The sequence below is a fragment of the Canis lupus genome, chromosome 18, assembly GCF_048164855.1.
Source record: "Canis lupus baileyi chromosome 18, mCanLup2.hap1, whole genome shotgun sequence".
NCBI classification, from domain to species: domain Eukaryota; kingdom Metazoa; phylum Chordata; class Mammalia; order Carnivora; family Canidae; genus Canis; species Canis lupus.
This window is the reverse complement of record NC_132855.1, coordinates 31,382,983-31,401,677: the sequence shown is the minus strand read 5'-3', so window position 1 is coordinate 31,401,677 and position 18,695 is coordinate 31,382,983.

Below are 18,695 nucleotides of genomic sequence, written 5' to 3'. Positions count from 1 at the left end.
TGAAAAATCACTGATGTTAATTTGGTATTTTGTTTGGGATTGCATGGAGTTATAGATCAATGGGATGGGGAGCTGGATGAAACTTGAAATTTGTATGAATATGTCTTCACATTTAAAAATATTGAATATGTTTCCACGTACTCAATCCTTTTATATTCTTTAGTAAAATATTATAAACTTCCTCACAGAATCAGTAAATCTCTACATTGAACATGGCGAGTTTTTCTGGCCAGTGGCTGAGGTTGCAAATGGCAAGAAGCTTTGGACCTGTGTGTACTCCTGCTGTGAGCCTCTCCCTCTGCCAGTAGGGCTCCAGATACCTAGTAACCAGCAAAGAAAGGGCACTTTGGGGGGAAAATAACTTTTTTTCTAATATAATGTTGCTTGGGAAAGCCCAAATATTAGGTTCCATGTCTTTATTGTAATTTCTGGGAAAAGTTCACTCAGACCTCCCAGAATTGAGAAGTGTAAGTTTGGAGGGAAATTTGACAAAGCCTTCATTTGAGGGAATGGATGAGAGTGTGTCAATTTCACTGGTGGTAGCAAGAAACTGATTTCCTTGTATTAAGTGCACTTCATATTTTTCTAAAGAGATGACTTTTCAGAGTGAAATTTGTTATGTTCTAGAATCAGTGTATATTTGTTGATAGGTTTATTTCTAGGTATTTATATATATTTTTATCAGTTACATTTTTCTGACTGATCATATATGTCTGGTTTATATGAAAGCTATTAATTTTGACAAACTGATTTTATACCTCATTTATGACTGTCTCACTTGCCAGTATAGTAAATATTTTTTTAAGCATATTCTCCATTCTTTTAAGGCATTTTAGGTGGATGAAGAGTTATATGCCTTTATTCATTCAATCTGTTATCATGATCCAGTTCCTTGAGCTTAATATTTTTAAATTTCGGGGGAAGAAACTAATTTGGGTATTCATAGCTCTACAGTTCACTAAGGACAACATAACTCATTTGTAACCTAGTAACCATATTTGTCACTACATTACATATTTGCCAGGTTGGCTGACTAAGTAACTGCTCCAGTGTGTCAACCTGAAAGAGGTCACTGGAAATCTCAGTAATTTAAACATTTTAGGTCTGGAGAAGAAAATGTAATTCCTCCACAATCATTGCTGTTAGGAAAAATGGAAAGCTCTATATTAGATTTTTTTCACTGAAAGTGAAAAACAGAGTCATTTTCTCTAGTAGTTCCTCTTCATTTTAAATTAATGTGCCCCCAAATTTTTATCTCACTTCATGAAAATAGCTATATGCATAGAGATATCTCTATCATCTATCTAACTATTTATCTACCAATCATCTATCCATCTATATATAAATTTATTCTTTCCTAAGAAAGAATAAGAAATATCCATATTTTTCTTTAAGCAGAATGATTTTGATATTTAATCCTGAGTGAAAGCATAATATTTTTCTTCATGGCTTATCAATAAAGTGGTGATATATGGTGATATTTTTAAGTGAAGACACTCTATCATCAGTTATTTTGTGACCACAGGCAGGAGTTACAGGTTGGAAATATACTTCATCCTGTCTTTTGGAGACTAGGTTATCTTCAAAATTATAAATATGTGATAATTAAGATCAGTCTCTTTTTTTAAGATTTTATTTATTTATTCATAAGAGACATAGAGAGAGGCAGAGACACAGGCAGAGGGAGAAGCAGGCTCCATGCAGGGAGCCCAACATGGGACTCGACCCCAAGAATCTGGGATCACGCCCTGAGCCGAAGGCAGAGGCTCAGCCACTGAGCCACCCAGGCATCCCAAGATCAATCTCTTAACTGCTATCTGTTACTCTTACAGACTCCAATGATCAATTTGTGAAAGACTTAGATTCAAGTTCTGTGGTGTGGTAAATGCATTTGATTAATTTAATGGAATATTATCCTACCACTCAAAATAGCACTCAAAGGAATATATAGCAGTTGAAACACTGTGATATAGTAACAGGAAAAAGAAACTCAAATTTTTATGTACTACTTAAAAAGAATATTTGGATTGGAGTGACTGGGCAGCTCAGTTGGTTAAACACCTGACTCTTGATTTTGGCTCAGGTCATGATCTCAGGGTCCTAAGATTGAGCCTTGCATTGGGCTCCAAGTTCAGTGGAGAGTCTGCTTGAGGTTCTCTCTTTTACTCTCTCACTTTGCCCCTTCCCCATTTTTCTTGCTTTTTTCCTCTCTAAAATAAACAAATCTTTTAAAAAAGCAATATTTGTCTAGAATTTAAAAATGAAAGAAAATATGAGTAGTGCTTATATTTACATACTAAAACTATAAGTGATCTCCTGAGTTCCTTTTTTTCTTGTTTTATAAAACTGTCCTTAAAACTCTGTTATTTTAGTTAAAACATTTCAAAAGTATTATCAATAAAAACATATTATGATAAAGGTAAATAAAAGTAGAAAGAATATAAGCTTGTTTATATTTTAATATGAGAACATGTATTCTACAAATACCATTTTATATAATAAAGTCAGAGCAAATCCAGTCAAAGAATGAAAATGACAATGACAATGATAATTTTCCCTCAAAACTTAATTGTCAATGTCAAATCACATACTTTTTTGATCCATTCTAAAGTTGATGTGAGGGGCACTTTGGTGGCTCAATGGTTGAGCATCTGCCTTTGGCTCAGGTTGTGATCCAGGGGTCTTGGAATGAGTCCCACATCAGGCTCCCCACAGGGAGCCTGCTTCTTCCTCTGCCTGTGTCTCTGCCTCTCTCTGTGTGTCTCTCATGAATAAATAAATAAAATATTTTTAAAAAATTAAAAACAAGTTGATGTGAATACTGTGTACTCAGTACTGTGAATCCATTTATTTTCTCCTTTCAGATTTTACAAGTTATACCAACAAATACTTCTCTTGCTGTCAAATCAAATTAAATGTAAGCCACTAATACATTTTTCATTACCCAGAATCTCAGGCAGAAGCACAGGACAAATACCAGAGAACATCACATTCCAATTTAAGGATATAATGTACCTTATAATATCACAAATTCCCTTGTACATTCTGGCAATCTCATTTTGTAGATGGTAGTTAGGGCAGGGGTTGGACTAGGTACAGCCACTGTCTGAGAGAAATGCAGAATGGAGGTCTCTAAAGATTATACAGCTTATTTTAATATGTATACCACTTTGGAATTTATTTTTTTAGACTCTTCTTTTATTCTATTTTTTAATAGCATATGTTTAGTTGAATTACTTTTCTATTTCTCTTTATTTCTTAATTTGTTTACATATTTCGAAAATAGACTTGTGTTTTGTTTGTTTTGGCGATTTGTGTACATGCAAATTGGCTATTTTTTACTTTTTATATAATAAAGTTTTATTGAATAAAACATTTACTTAATTTCTCCATTTTCCCCCTCTATTTATTTTCCACTCAAGCACTCCCTATTAATAAGCCCAAGATTCTTTAATCAGTAAAACCTTTCTAATTTAAAAATACACAATTTGGAATTTTAGACAATAGTCCTATCTCTCAATGAATTGTGTTTACTCAGTTGATTAAAAGATACTCTTTTTATTTCGCTTTATGTATTTCTTTCTTTTTTCCTTTTTAAAACTTTAATTCTAGTATAATTAACATAGTGTTATATCATTATTATTATTATTTAAATATTTTATTTATTTATTCATGAGAGACTCAGAGAAGGGCAGAGACACAGGAAGAGGGAAAAGCAGATTCCCTGTGGTGAGCCTGATGTGGAACTCCATCCCAGGACCCGAGATCACACCTGAGCCAAAGGCAGCTGCTCAACCACTGAGCCACCCAGGTGTCCCAACATAGTGTTATATTAGTTTCAGGTGTATAATACAGTGATTCAACAATTCTATATATTACTCAATGGTCATCACAATATAGCTTTAAGTCTTTCCTATGTGGCCATCATGGAGATACTCTATGAAGATGAAGATGGTTTCCCTGCCCTGCTCTGAAGAGTGTGGTTGGGATGACAGCTTCTTTCTAGCTGTTAACTTTCTAGTTCATCACAGCTTTTGAACCAAGGTCACTCTTTTGACACAGCAGATAACTGAGCAAACTGTGGTACTTTAGTTAAGCCATTTCTGCTTAACATGGGACTCTTCAAATAGGCAATCTTTCTTTCAGAACTCCTGTTGGGTTGGCAGATTTTACCAAATCCAGACCATGGTCTGAAAGTTCTTCCTGCACAATCTTACTTCTTCCTTCCCCCTACTATCCACTCCCCTTTTTTGTAACAGGTTTTACTCCACAATAAACTTTTGTAGGCTTTCTGAACTTAAATCTCAGAATCTGCTTCTCATAGGATCCAAATTTCATATAATATAAAAATTATAATATGCTAAAAAATTATTACAGGCTTATTAGTTATCATATCTATCCAAGTAAAAACACTAACCCTAACCTAAATTATCCTATTTTTCCAATTTTAGAATTAAAAAAAGCACTTTTCAATTTGAGAATACCTATATTCACTGACATTTTTTACTTTGGTTGCAGAATTTTAGAGGACATTACACTTTTTCCTTAAAACAAGAGCAGCAATGCCAGCAAAAGCATCACAATGACTTTTTCAAAGATCAAAAACATATTATTTTATTTTTTGAATAAAATTGCTTATTCTGAGATAGTACAGGTTTACATTAGAAAACACAAATCTTTTATCATGATCCTGGCAAATTAAGATTTTGTCTTTTTTTCACTCATTCAAAATATAATCAAACACCTCTTGCACTTCCTCAGAATACTTTAATGTTTTTGAAATTCTTCATAAGTAGATAAAGGACTGTATGTGTTCAACTTGGTTATCAACTCAAGATGACTAAATTTACATCTATTAGTAAATTTATAATTTGTTTCAATATGAAATAGGGCTGAGTAACAATAACATTTATAGCATTATTCATGCCCTGTTAAGTTTACAAAAGCCCAACATCAGAAGAATATACATTATGAGAAAATATTCTTATCAGTTCTTTTTTCTAAGATTTTATTTATTTATTTGAAAGAGAGAGAGACAGAGATAGCCACAGAGATAGTGAGAGAGAGTAGAAGTAGGGAGGAGACAGAGAACCAGGCTCCCTGCTAGAGCTCCATGCTGGAGACGGAGACCCAAGGATCATGACCTGAACTGAAGGCTGATGCTTAATTGACTGATTCACCCAGGTGCCCCTTTATCAGTTCTAAAATCACATATTTGACTTTTCAAAGCTTTCCATTACTTGGCAGCACTCCTACTCATTGAGAACCATTTCCACCTCACACATATCAGGCACATTCCAAAATAACCATTCTCTTTTCTCTCTCTGTGATACTCCTGACTCCATACTTCCCGTTATATTTTCTTCCATCATGACAATGCCTTGCATTCTTCTGTCAACAAAACTACATTCTCCCAAATTCTTAAGGCCGGGCTGGAGTCATTCTTGTATGGCAATTTTGCTACAACAGCCTAGGCTAATAATGTTCTTCTCTTATTTCCTGCGAGTGAAAGAGCAAGTACAATTTGGCTTTAAAATTTGTCTCCAGAGGCACCTGGCTCAGTTGGTGAAGCATCTTTGGTTTGGGTCATGGTCCCAAGGTCCTGAGGATCATGCCCTGCTTTGGGCTCCCTTTCTCAGTCGGGAGCCTGCTTCTCCCTCTCCTGCTCCTCCTGTTTATGCATGCTCTCTCTCTGTCATAGGAATGAATAAAATCTTATTAAATAAATAAATAAACAAACTTGTCTCTATAATTAGACATATAGTGCCTTGATGGAAGAACTAGGTTTTATTTTATTTTATTTTTTTATTTTTTATTGGTGTTCAATTAAGAACTAGGTTTTAAAAGGCTTTTTTATATTTCACATAGCACAGCACTGAAAACATAATAAAAGTTCACTAAATAACTTTTTAGTGATTCATGTTGGTAATACCAGACATCATTTTCCTTATTCAAGGAAAAATCCTAATTAGATAGGAATAGTAGACTTTTTAAAGGGGACATTCAATCATTGTTGTTTACTGCCTGGGCTTATGTGGCTTTTATTACACCAGACTGACAGGATGAGAGATCTAGCTGGAGTTTTTCCTTGGCTCCATTCCATGATTACCTTAGGCAGTCTAATTAATTGTTAATTTTATTTTTTGTCAACTCAAGTGTAGAGATGTTAAAAGGCAACTGAGAATTGGAGAAGTGAATACTTACGTTAAAAAAAATGGTTAAAATATACTTTATAAAAGCCACATTGTAGAAAGTTAAATATAAAATGATAGGTGATTCTTAATATCTAAAATCCTTTAAAATTTTATCTTAAGGAGGCAATATGCACAAATTATAGATTCTGACATGTTTTATTAATTTTACATGGAATGCAAACCTTTCCAATGAGCCAGTTATTTGAAATGAATCTATTTAGTGATATGCCTAATGACAATTATTGGTTCAGTTAAACTACTGAATTAATATTAATTTTATTTTTAGATTGAAAATTTGGCTGGTTAGTTGCAGATTTTTTTACATGAAAGACAGAAAAAAAAATTTTAGATGAAAAAATTAATCCAGATGTTCTAGGAAAACTGTATTTCATGCACAGCACACCCCAAACAACAAATGCTTTCTAACTTTATAAGTACATGGTTGACTCTTTCAAGAAGAATGTCTTTCATAATTAAAAACAAAAATTAAAAAAGCTCTCTGACATTATTTCAGATTTTATTTTTGGGATAAATATAATTGTAGAGCTTAAACGATTTGAATTATCCTTGCTAGTGAACGATCTTGTTTAAAATGCTAGTGAAAAAAATAAAAATAAAATGCTAGTGAACAAGCTTGTTTAAAAGTCAGTAAAGTATATAAGACTAATGAATTCCGCTGGAGAATTTTAGCCAGAAAAATAACTAGAGCAAAAAGTATTAAAGAATCTGAGAAAGGGAGAGAAGGAGGGAGATCTAAGTCTGATCCAAAGCAATAACCTCCTTGAATAACTTCTGGGGATCAGTAAGTATTCCTTTTTCTGACAAAGCCATGGAGAGAGTGTGATAGCCCACTCAGCCACATTCCATGTATTAGAGAAATTCAGAACTGAAATACCTTTCTGCTTAATACCACTTTCTGCTTAATGTTACTGGTAGCAGAGAAGTCATAAATATTTATATTATCCTCCTTATATCTTTCTATCTTAGACAAGTTTGATCCTTTTTTCTCCCTTCTTTCCCCACCCCCCACTAAACACTAAAGTATTAGGATGATAAAAATAATCTTCCATTGACTTTACTGTCATATTAGCCAAGAAACATTAAATATCACAAGCTTGTTCTTGGTTGATAAGCAACAATTAGAGCAGAACATTTTTAAAAAGAGTTCTTAACTTGAGGCTTTAGAACATTTTATTTGATAGATATTTATTTATTGTGTTTGTGTGTGTGGCTAAATGAATCAAGATAAATGTATAACTGTTGTTATCATAGTGAAAAAAGTGATAATAAATTACCCATTTTTAGCTCTTTTTAAGATACCAGATAAAATTAAAATCATAGATTATCAAGAGAGCTCTTTACAAAAATAATCTATTCTACTACTGATGACTGGAAATATAAGTCTTGACTCTTTTCCCCTTCACTTTTCTGTTTTTGTGTTTGTTTGTTTGTCTTTTGGCCTTGAATAATTAACCCCATAATCAAATCTCAGATCTGGAAGGAACATATCATCCATCACTTTGTACCATCCATTGCACAGATTCTCCCTACAACTGAAGGAAAGACAGTCATTCTTGACCCAAATACTTACTTACTGGCAAAGTTCAGGCCTCACTGCCCTGTACCATGTTATGCTGTTTGTAAAAGAGTTAACAAAACACCACCACCACCAACTAGGCCAGAAACAGATGATGTCAGAGACACATTGAAGGTAGAATTTTGGTGTTACCATCAGTTCTTCTTAAGGATTCTTTACTCTCTCTCTCTTTTTAAGATTTTATTTATTTATTTTTGACACACAGAGAGGAAGAGAGCCCAATCAGGGGGAGCTACAGAGAAGGAGAAGCAGGCTCCCCATAGAGCAGAGATTCCAATGTGGGGCTCAATCCCAGAACCCTGGAATCATGACCTGAGCTGAAGGCAGATGCTTAACTGACTGAGCCACCCAGGCACCCCTCTTTTCTTTCTTTCTTGTTTTTTTTTTTTTTAAGATTTATTTATTTATTTATTTATTTATTTATTTATTTATTTAAAAGAGAAAGAAAGAGAGAATAGGGAAGGGGCAGAGGAAGAGAATCTCAAGCAGATTCCCTGCTGAGTGCACAGCCCACTGTGGGGCTCGATCCCATGTTCCTGAGATCATGACCTGAGCTGAAAACAAGAGTTGGATGCTCAACCAACTGAGCCACCCAAGTGCCCCTCTCCTTAAAAATTCTCGTGTCATAACCAAATGTAAGAACATTTAGGGGCCCACTACTGAAGCAAATATCATTTACTACTTTAAGATCTTAAGTAAATATCCATTTAATACTTTATCCAGATATCACAAAAAAATGCCATTCTAATTCTTCTCAAATCCAAGTATGCCTGGAGGATAATAGTGACTTTATTATCACCCTCTGACTTCAGAAAACTGTGTCATTTGAAAGTGAAGATTTATGAGGGTAATAGTTCATTAAGTACAGTAACATAATTTGGGCCTCAATAATCTTAATGACTCCTAAGATATTACTTCCTTCATTCTTTCATTTAACAAGCAAACATTTTAAGATTTTAGCAAAAGTTAGCTGCTATTGATCATAATGATGATGATTACTAGCATTTACTATCAACACTAGATACCAGGCAAGCCCCTAGATCTGGAAAAATCAGCACTGAACAACACATAGAATTTCTTTTTCTCAGGAAGCTTACACTTGATGAGAGAGAAATAGACAATGTAGCAAAAAACCGAATAAGATGGTTTCAAGCAGTGACAAATTCTTTGAAGAAATTAAAGAGGATAATAGAAAAATGTAAAGTCTGGAGGTAGGAAAAAGTTTGGCCAATAGAGTAAAAAATTAAGTAGCTTATAATGCTACAATATTCACTAAATAGTAGTTGAATAAATAAAAGAAAAATAACTGACACAAAGGAAAAAGGAAATGAATGATTTGAAGAAGAAAAAACCAAATAGATATAAATCATCCTTAAAATGTACACCATCTCATCAATGACACCCACACATAAAGCAGGTAAAATTATCCCTCAGATTTTCCAGCCCATTCTCCAAAGCTGCATGACTGATTGTTTTTTTTTGTAATCTGTCCTCCTTGAAAGGCTATATTTTCATTTGATCTTATTTTAACAGGGATATAAATCTTGTTGATAACATACTGTGTGGTATTCCTAGACTCTCCTTCCAAAAGGTAGCCCTAAACCCTCCCTGCCATGAAGACCATTTCCAGAACTGTCTGGAGTGCAGATCAACCATATATCCTAGGATGACATAGACAAGGGATTAGAGGTGTTACGGGGCTCTTGAATCATTTTTGTGTAAAGACTTAAAGTGAAGTTTTAAATGCAAATCTCAATGAAAAATAATTAGCATTTTCTTTCTTTATCCCAAGGAGTCAAATAAGGTAAGCTATTATATCACCATGAAAAGAAATATAAACCTATCCTCCCTAAATGATGATTTCAATTGTTGGGATTAGTTTCTCAGTTGAGCAGCATTTGCAGGTGGGATTATTCTTTTGCTGCTTCTGTTCAACTCAAAATATTTTCTGGCAGATGGTAAAAGCAAGTAAATAAGGCCTGTGTATTTCAGAGACTGGAGAAAGCCTGGACTCATGAAAAAAATGTAATCATAAATAAATATATTGCAAGGTGTCCCTATGTTTGCTGAATTCTGAGATAATAGAGGGGAAAAAATCTCATTTATGTTGAGGAACATAAAGTTTCCCGCCTTCTTTCTCACTTCTGTATAATAGTAACAAAGGCTTGTGGTATATTTTGGATGGAAAATTGTGGCCACGGAACATATCTTTGTGAACACTAAATATAGTACTTTTATTTTTATTTTGTTTTTAAAGATTTTATTTATTTATTCATGACAGACACACAGAGAGGCAGAAACACAGGCAAAGGGAGAAGCAGGCTCCCTGCAGTGAGCCTGATGTGGGACTCAATTCCAGGACCCGGGATCACGACCTGAGCCAAAGGCAGCTGCTCAACCACTGAGCCACGCAGGTCCCCCAAACTTTTTAAATGTTATTTGATTTAAGATTTGTAGGTGAGTATAAATATCTAGCTTATTTTTCATAGCTTAACTGCAAGACAGAATTAGCAGAATATAAAACAAACATTTGTAAAATCAATCAGGCTTATTAAGTAAAAAGAAAGGAAAGATAGTAAGTTCATTAGCATTAAGCTTATCAAATGCAATACTATCTGAGTAAAAATTCTTGGTTTGAGGAAAAACTGTATGTGTGTATGTATGTATGTATGTCACAGCCTTGCCTAAATTTACCTATAAAAGAATACTAAGTATAATTTTAAGGCAAATCAAGATGATATTGCTTTAGTAAAATAATGCCAGGCTATTTTGCCTTGGGATCTGAATATGATAAAAATCAGTGTCTAGGATTTCTGCCATCCTACTCACAAATGCCATTTTTACCATGCTTTCCAATAAGCTAAGGGTTGGTATATACTCTTTAATATACATACTACAAAAAGTTTTCTATTTTATATTAAATATCTTTTGAAATGTCAGAATTTCTTATGCACCATAAAAGCTATCTCAGTTTATTTACTCTGACAAACTAGAATAACTTGGACTCTAGGTATAACACAGATATTTTGCTGACCTTTTGTCCTACATTTATAAGCAGCAGTTTTTATTTATTTTCTGGTCAATTAACCAAAACCTTTGCTTTCTAAATCCAAAAGAAAAAAAAAAAAGATTACCTTGCTGCCTTCTATTTCTGATTGCTATAAAATCACTAAAATTGTTATAAATTCACTAATCAGTGAATTCAAAACACAGAATGAGGGAGGAATCATCACATTAAAGTGATTAACTTAATATCTGACTAATATTCTATTAGATCTGAACTATTTCTTAAGATGTGAACTCCTTTTGTAAGAATATGATTTTGATGTCCTAGTTCTCTGAAAGACGAAAAAATTAACTGTTGCTTAATGTTCAAATAAAAAATTGTTTTGGGGGAATTGAGTTTTGAACTTGTTTACTTCTACAAGAATTTTAAAGGAGAGTTGTAAAAAAATAAAATTATGGTGAAACATATCATTTGAATTACAGAGACAAACAAACACAGAAGCACGTGAGTGTATGTTTGTGTATGTATTGTGGTGGGGGACTTGTAGAAAGTAGGTTAACTTTATATAGGATCTAGGAAATCTAATGCTTGTCTTATTATATGATAAAAATAGGTTAGATGGATGGTGTCGAGCAGACTTTTTTAGTGATACGCAATATGCTCAGCTAAAGGCTTACTTTAAAATAGAAACTACAATTTGCAAGGGAATTATGCCTCATGAAAACAAATCTCTTAAAGCAATCAATTTTGAAGTTTTTTCATTAAAATACAAGTTGAAATCCTCTCCTCTTGAAGTTTCTTTTTGATTGTATTTCTTCTTTTTATATCTATGCTTATCTATGCTTATTTTTTGTTTAAAATGTTAATGAGGCATATTCAAAATGTCTTCCACTGAAATGAATTTATTTTTCTTTGTTTTGGTGGTGTAAAACACATCTATGGTCAGTATAATTTGAAAAATAAAGTCATTTAGTAAAAAAAGTATAATCAGAATATGTACATCTGAGTTCTAATAGAGATTGAGACACCAAAATATGAATTAAATTTTAAGTTAATCATATAATTTCTCAGAGAAACTTCAAGTTGCTTATAATAAATATTATCCATCTTTAATTTTTTAGAACTTTTAGTTTTTCTCAATTGCTCTAGATAGATACTTGAGTAACACAAGAAATATACTTGAGTTTTTGTATCAGATAATATATTCAGAATAGCACACCCTGAACCAAGAAAGTTTCTACTTTTCTTTCAGTGTCTCTGGCACCAAATGATGCACTACAAAAAAAGAAATAGCCTTTCCAGTCGTATTCATTAAGAATTTTGTAATTAAGAAGTTATAAAAGAACACATTGTCCATCTTTATGCTTACAGCCCATATTTGTATATGATGTCTAATAGTCATATTTCTTAATAATTCAAAATGAAAAGAAGGCTTTTAAGATAAAGACAGATTATACCTTTTTTTTTTATAAATCTACAAAATCTTATAAAGAAGGAATTCCTCTAAAGAGTTTCAGATTTGGCTCATATCAAATAAAAAGGCAAACATTACTGGGAAAATTGCCATTTGTCAACTGTTCCATGTCATATCATGTGGTGATACAGTTCTCTAAACAGCAAATGTCAGAATGCTGACACTCTACTGTACAAACTAAAACAAGTACAAAATTGAGCATAAATGATCCAAAAATATTGGCGGCAGTGCATTTCTAGATGAATGGTATTTGTGATGACTAATATTTTCTTCCTAAGGTTCTAGCACATCTTTATTTATTTTCTATAGGACATCCCTGGGGGAGGGGGACAGAGAACACATTAGAGTTGAGTTATTTTTAAAGTTAACAATGAAAAAATGATTTTGAATCCTTGTGTAATTAAAAATGGAACTGTACAGAAGGGTGACTCACTCCTATCATAAGAAGCTGAAAGTTAAAAATTATGCAATATCCTGAAAGTAGAAAGATTGATTCTAATATTGCTTCGTACAAAAACCCTTCAAATCCATTCCAAAGTTCACCTATTTAGACTATTTGTTGGTATCACTGCATTGTGCTTTTGTAAATGCAAAAATACAGCAAAGCATGAAAAAAAGGTCATTTATTGCACCAAATAGTATCTTATAATGATCAAACAATTGCTTTCATTGACTGAAAAGTTAAAGTATATATTCTTCAAATATTCAAATCTTACCTTTAGAGAGACATTAATTTGAATTCTTTTCTCATCCAATTGTGATTTCAACATACCCTAACCATTAAGGTATACAAATTTATGTAAGAAAGCAGAGGTCCTAATATGTGCTACATTTTATTCAGAAATAGGGATGACAGTTCCCTTTACTAGGTAGCCTTAGAGTGACTAGTTCTTGTCATAATGTTGTCATAGTGATGGTGACATCAATGTACTTCATGGTAATCACTGCAGCAATTTATCTGAGAAAAATATCAGTGCTGATTCCTGGTGCATTTTACATTTCAAAATGCTATAAAATGTACTATTTAATATATTACAGGTAAATGGATTTTACTTAAGTAAAGCATGCAAAAATAAAGACTAACACACACACACACACACACACACACACACATATATATATATCTGTGAAATGTAGATAAAAACACAAGTTTCTGAATGGATGATAGTGAACATAGCCAAGAGATCACGATTAACTGGTTGCTAAGGAAGATTCTGCTCTCAAGTGTCTTTGCCAAATACAAAAGCTCCTCAAGTCATGAGCTCAGTTTAATTATTTTGTTAAATCCTTTTTAATTTTTTTGGACTCCCAGGAGTGATATGGTGGTGATAGTCCTGAATTCTGGATTGCATCTCTCACAGTCTTGGCAAAACACTTTCAGGGATCACCTTTCATGCCAAAGGGATGTTACTGAAACTTCAGATGTTACATGTTGTGGTTCAATTATCTCTTACTCCATTGCTTTGCAGATTGACATCACAATAAGCAATGAGAACAACACTGTGAGAGGATCTTAGAGATGGACAGAGAATCCCCATTTTTAGGTCACTAGCTCATTAAAAATGAAAATTGTATACATGAAAAAGTTACTTTTTGTATATTTAAATGTATTCTTTTAATAAATAAATATTTGAATACAAAACTAAGATATAATAATTGAGCTTTTCCCACAAGATCATAGGATTTATTTTTAAAATAATAACTCATAATGAACCATAGATGTTGACCGTTAATGGATCCCATGCTGAATTTTGGAAGAAAATTACTCCCTCCTCCAATCCAGGAAACATGTCTCTGTAATTGATTATACAGCTTAAATTTGAGAAGACCTTAATGTCCTTCATGAATCTGTCAATCTGGCCAGTCATCAATTCTTTATCTAAAAGTAATTAATTCTAATTAAAATAAAGCCTCTCTGGGCATAGTGGAGCTTACTGATTTGTGTAAATTCTATAAGTTTGTGGAGGATAAACTATGAAAACCACAACCAGATTACTTTCAGTCAAAAATTTGCTTCATTTATCATTCTTATCAGTTAGACACTGAAAAGTAGCACTGCTATTTTGTCACCATGTAATTTTACTTCAAAAATGTCAACTTAGATGTAGTAAAAGATAATGACCTATCTTCCATGAAAGGACAATCTTTTAATTGATTAAAAAATAATGTACTTACTGAGGGCTCTATATTTAAATGGGTTGAAAACAAGTATCCCCAAACTGCCTTTGTCATGTGTACTAATCAACCTCCTCCCCTTGGAAACCACAGGCCCCCTTCTCATTCTTTAGCTCAAAATGGGAATAAAATCATCCATTGCCCAGCTTGTCCTTTGGTCTTATATCCTTATGAGACACCAATACATACAGCATTAAATGTGTTCTTATCCTGCTAATCTGTTTAATGTTAATTTGATTATTATACCAGCAAAGAACTTAAAAGGTAGAAGAATCTTTTCCTCCCCAACAATAGCTTTCATGGAGCTAATTTTGATTCAGTATTATTTATAAAGGATTTTTTTCCATTTAGGAAATTTTCACAAGCCACTGAGTTGACATTTGAAATTCTGAATATTTACTTTATGCCATATAATTTCAGACTGGTTTCGTGGACTGGAGACCAAAAGCAGTATTGAATGCATGCTGTCAGTAGCACAGTTTGTATTTACATCTATAGAAACATTTATATGAACACATTTATACTGTTCAATAAAATGTACATTTTTGTTGCATCATTTAGCTTTAGTCATTATCAGTGCCTTTGCAATCCCAAATGATAAATTATCATAGACCACTGCTTCCTAAATGTAGGCTACTTTGTGCATGGGAGATTTTTGTCAATATCTGGAGACACAGTTTGTCACAAATGCATATGAGGAAGTGCTACTGTACCTAGTAGTTGGAGACAATAGATCACAGCTAAACATTCTGCAATGCATGGGATATCCTTCATAAAAAAGGCTTACACAGTCTCAGATACCTCAAATGCCAAAAGCCTCAAGGTCTGCCAAAGACACAAACACAGATACACACACACACACACACACACACACACATATCGAGGCTATATAAAACCAACTGATATTGATGACCACATTCTATTGATCTGGAGAGCAGATCAAATCATTTGCATCTTATAAAGATGTTAATTTTTCAAGGTTTAATCTCAAGCATGATATGTAGTATACCATCCCAATTTTCAGACACCTCCTCAGGCTACTTCAATATTAGTACCAGTTTTGAACACTAATTCTCATAGGTTGTAAATAAGCATGTAGTTTGCTGAATTAAAATGAATATGTCCTGCTACAATGCATATATACACCTGGGAAAGTAAGCATACTTCAATTCAGCAAGACGTGCTAGAAAGTACTGTCCTAAAAAATGCATAATAATTTACATTGTGCATATGTTCTGTCTAGAGCGCTAACCATATTATCAGAAAAGTCTTTCCAATGTTGTGGAAAAGTACATGCTTGGTTTTATTTCATATTACTGAACACATGTTAAAGAAAACATTTACCACCCAGGAGAGTACAGATCGAGTCCAAGATAATAAAGTATTTCTTGTTAAAAGAGAGAGGAAAAATATTACTCAGCCATCAGAAAGGATGAATACCTACCATTTATTTTGACATGGATGGAACTGGAGGGTATTATTCTGAGTGAAATAAGTCAATTGGAGAGACAATTATCATGGTGTTTCACTCATATGTGGAAGATAAGAAATAGTGAAAGGGAGCATAAAGGAAAGGAGGGAAACTGAGTGGGGGAAAATTAGGGAGGAAGACAAATCATGAGAGACTCCTCAATCTGGGAAGCAAACAAAGGGTTGTAGAAGGGGAGGTAGGTGGGGGAAGGGGGTAACTGGGAGATGGGCATTATAAGGGCACATGAGATGAGCACTGAGTGGTATATCATATGTTGGCAAATTGAATTTAAATAAAATATAAAAAAAATTTAAAAAGAGAGAGAGACAGGGATCCCTGGGTGGCGCAGCGGTTTGGCGCCTGCCTTTGGCCCAGGGCGCGATCCTGGAGACCCGGGATCGAATCCCACGTCGGGCTCCCGGTGCATGGAGCCTGCTTCTCCCTCTGCCTATGATCTGCCTCTCTCTCTCTCTCTCTCTGTGACTATCATAAATAAATAAAAATTAAAAATTAAATAAAAAAAAGAGAGACAGAGACTAACAAATATCAAGATTGCATAGAATCTTTTACATAATTGGTTTAGATTTGTCTTCATTAGCTTAAAAATGAGGGGTTTTTTTAAGATTTTATTTTTAAGTCATCTTCATACCCATTGGAGCTCAAACACAGTCACAAGATCAAGAGTCATATGTTCTACTGACTAAGCCAGCCTGGTGCCCTCAGATGGGTTTTCTTTACTGAATGTTTTGTTTCCTACTTTCTGTCACTTTTTCCCCCAGAGAGCCCTATTTTATTCTTCAGTTAACAAATAGTCCCAAAAACATATGACATAACCTCTAAAGCTACTCCTACTTTATGCTGAAATGCTGAAATGTAGATGAGAAAATTATCAGGCACTCGTATTCTAGAAGAGAGCTGTATTCTGAAGAAAATGCACTCCTGTATGGACCAAAATAGTCAGACCCTGTTACTTGTGCCAACCAAGACCGTGAAACGTGGCTAGCATGACTCAGAAATGGATTTTCAATTTAATTTAATTTAAAAATTATTTTTAATTAAGTTTTCTAAAATGTTGAAATTTTACTTAATTTTGACTAGTAGCTCCTGTACTGAAGAGTTCAGTTCTAGAATACCAAGGACTCAAAGAACCTGAGATGAAAAGTAACAGATAAAATCGATTTGAACAGGACAGCAGAGATATTAAGACAAAATGGAAAAAGTTTACAATGAATCGACTCATAAAAGTTTAATCTTCTTTCAACATTTAGGTTCTTTTGAGATTTAGGTAACAAGGCCTTACTGAAGGTGGAAATATGTTATCTTTTTTTAAATGATGTGACTTTTTATGTTTTGGGGCAATTCTAAGAATTTAGAAAACTTAAGAATAAGGTGGACCATTCCTGTAATTGCTTTAGAATGAAAGAAAATAATATACATGTTTTCTAAGATTTAAAGACTTTTTTGATGGCATACTGACACTTGGGTAAATGAAAGTCAGAATTCTGTTATTTAGAGCTCCAAGGAAGAGATGGCTGCCAGGCAGGGCTACACAAAGATTTCCCTCCTCACCTCCCACTATTGCTTCCGTGGCATTAGCTTAGTCTAGAGGACTCCTTGTGGATTCACTAATTTGAATGATTTTTCAGGCTCAGGGCCTAGTTGTCTGGTTCCTCACCCTGAAACAATTAAGGTGGTTGGATGATGGTGATCCTGAATGTGAGAGCCTGATAAGGGAAGTAGTTGTGGCTTGGATTTGCTTAGCTATTCAAGAAGGGGAATCAACCAGCTTTTAGGCAGGTCCTTAAGACAGAGTCAAGACAGCGCAAACACAAAACAAAACAGAATTATATTACAACTGATTTCATATTGTCTTAACATCAGTTTTGACCACAATTATTTGGAGAATGCTAGTAGCTCAAGCAGTAGATGATACTCTTAGAGAGGAGAGAGTACATGTTCTTCTAAACTATGTAGAAAAACATTTTTTAACGAGAGTCAAAGGGAGGGACGTAGAAATATACATAGGTCAACCTGTAACCAAATTATCCATTTATATGGCAAGAACAGATCTGAAATTTTTGGGTTTCTAACATACCATGGTAGAATTGTAAAGTATGTTATAGTATGAATTATATATTTTTATGACCATAATATCTTGGTGTATTCCTTGAGTCAAGATAGTATGTAGAAGAGTTTTGTTTTTGGAGGTTATACACTGAGAGTTTAGTATAATATGTGTAAAGGTTAATGGTATTTGTAACTTAGGTAAAAGGGTGGTTGTGGTGCATGGGAGGTTCTGGGAGCAGGCTAAAGGGAGAGAAGTACGAAGGAGAAAGCTCTGGAGAGTAGGAGGTCCACTGGAGGGGTGAGGCAGTTACTTACCAGGGGGGACCAATAATCTGTATTAATCTTTAGAATGGCACAGATAGTAGTAATCTCTATAAGATTTACCTTTAGGTACAAAAATATAGAGAGCAAGGAACATACCATGGACTAAGCAAACAGCAACTCTGGGAACATAATATGATTTCTAATAATAGTTTAAAAAGCAATAAATGTTCCATGTCCAATTTACCACCATCTTACAAGATAGGAGAGGCAACCCATGGGTATTGCTAGTATGGTAGTCTGTCTGGGTAGAAGTTGTTTCTGGCACAGGGTGAAAAGTCTTTTCCAATGGTGAGGACTTTGTGCCATGCAATGTCATCTGAGATGATATCTTCTCCAAGAGCTAACTCCTGGGCCAGGGCAATGAGGTCTGGATATGGGACTGGGAT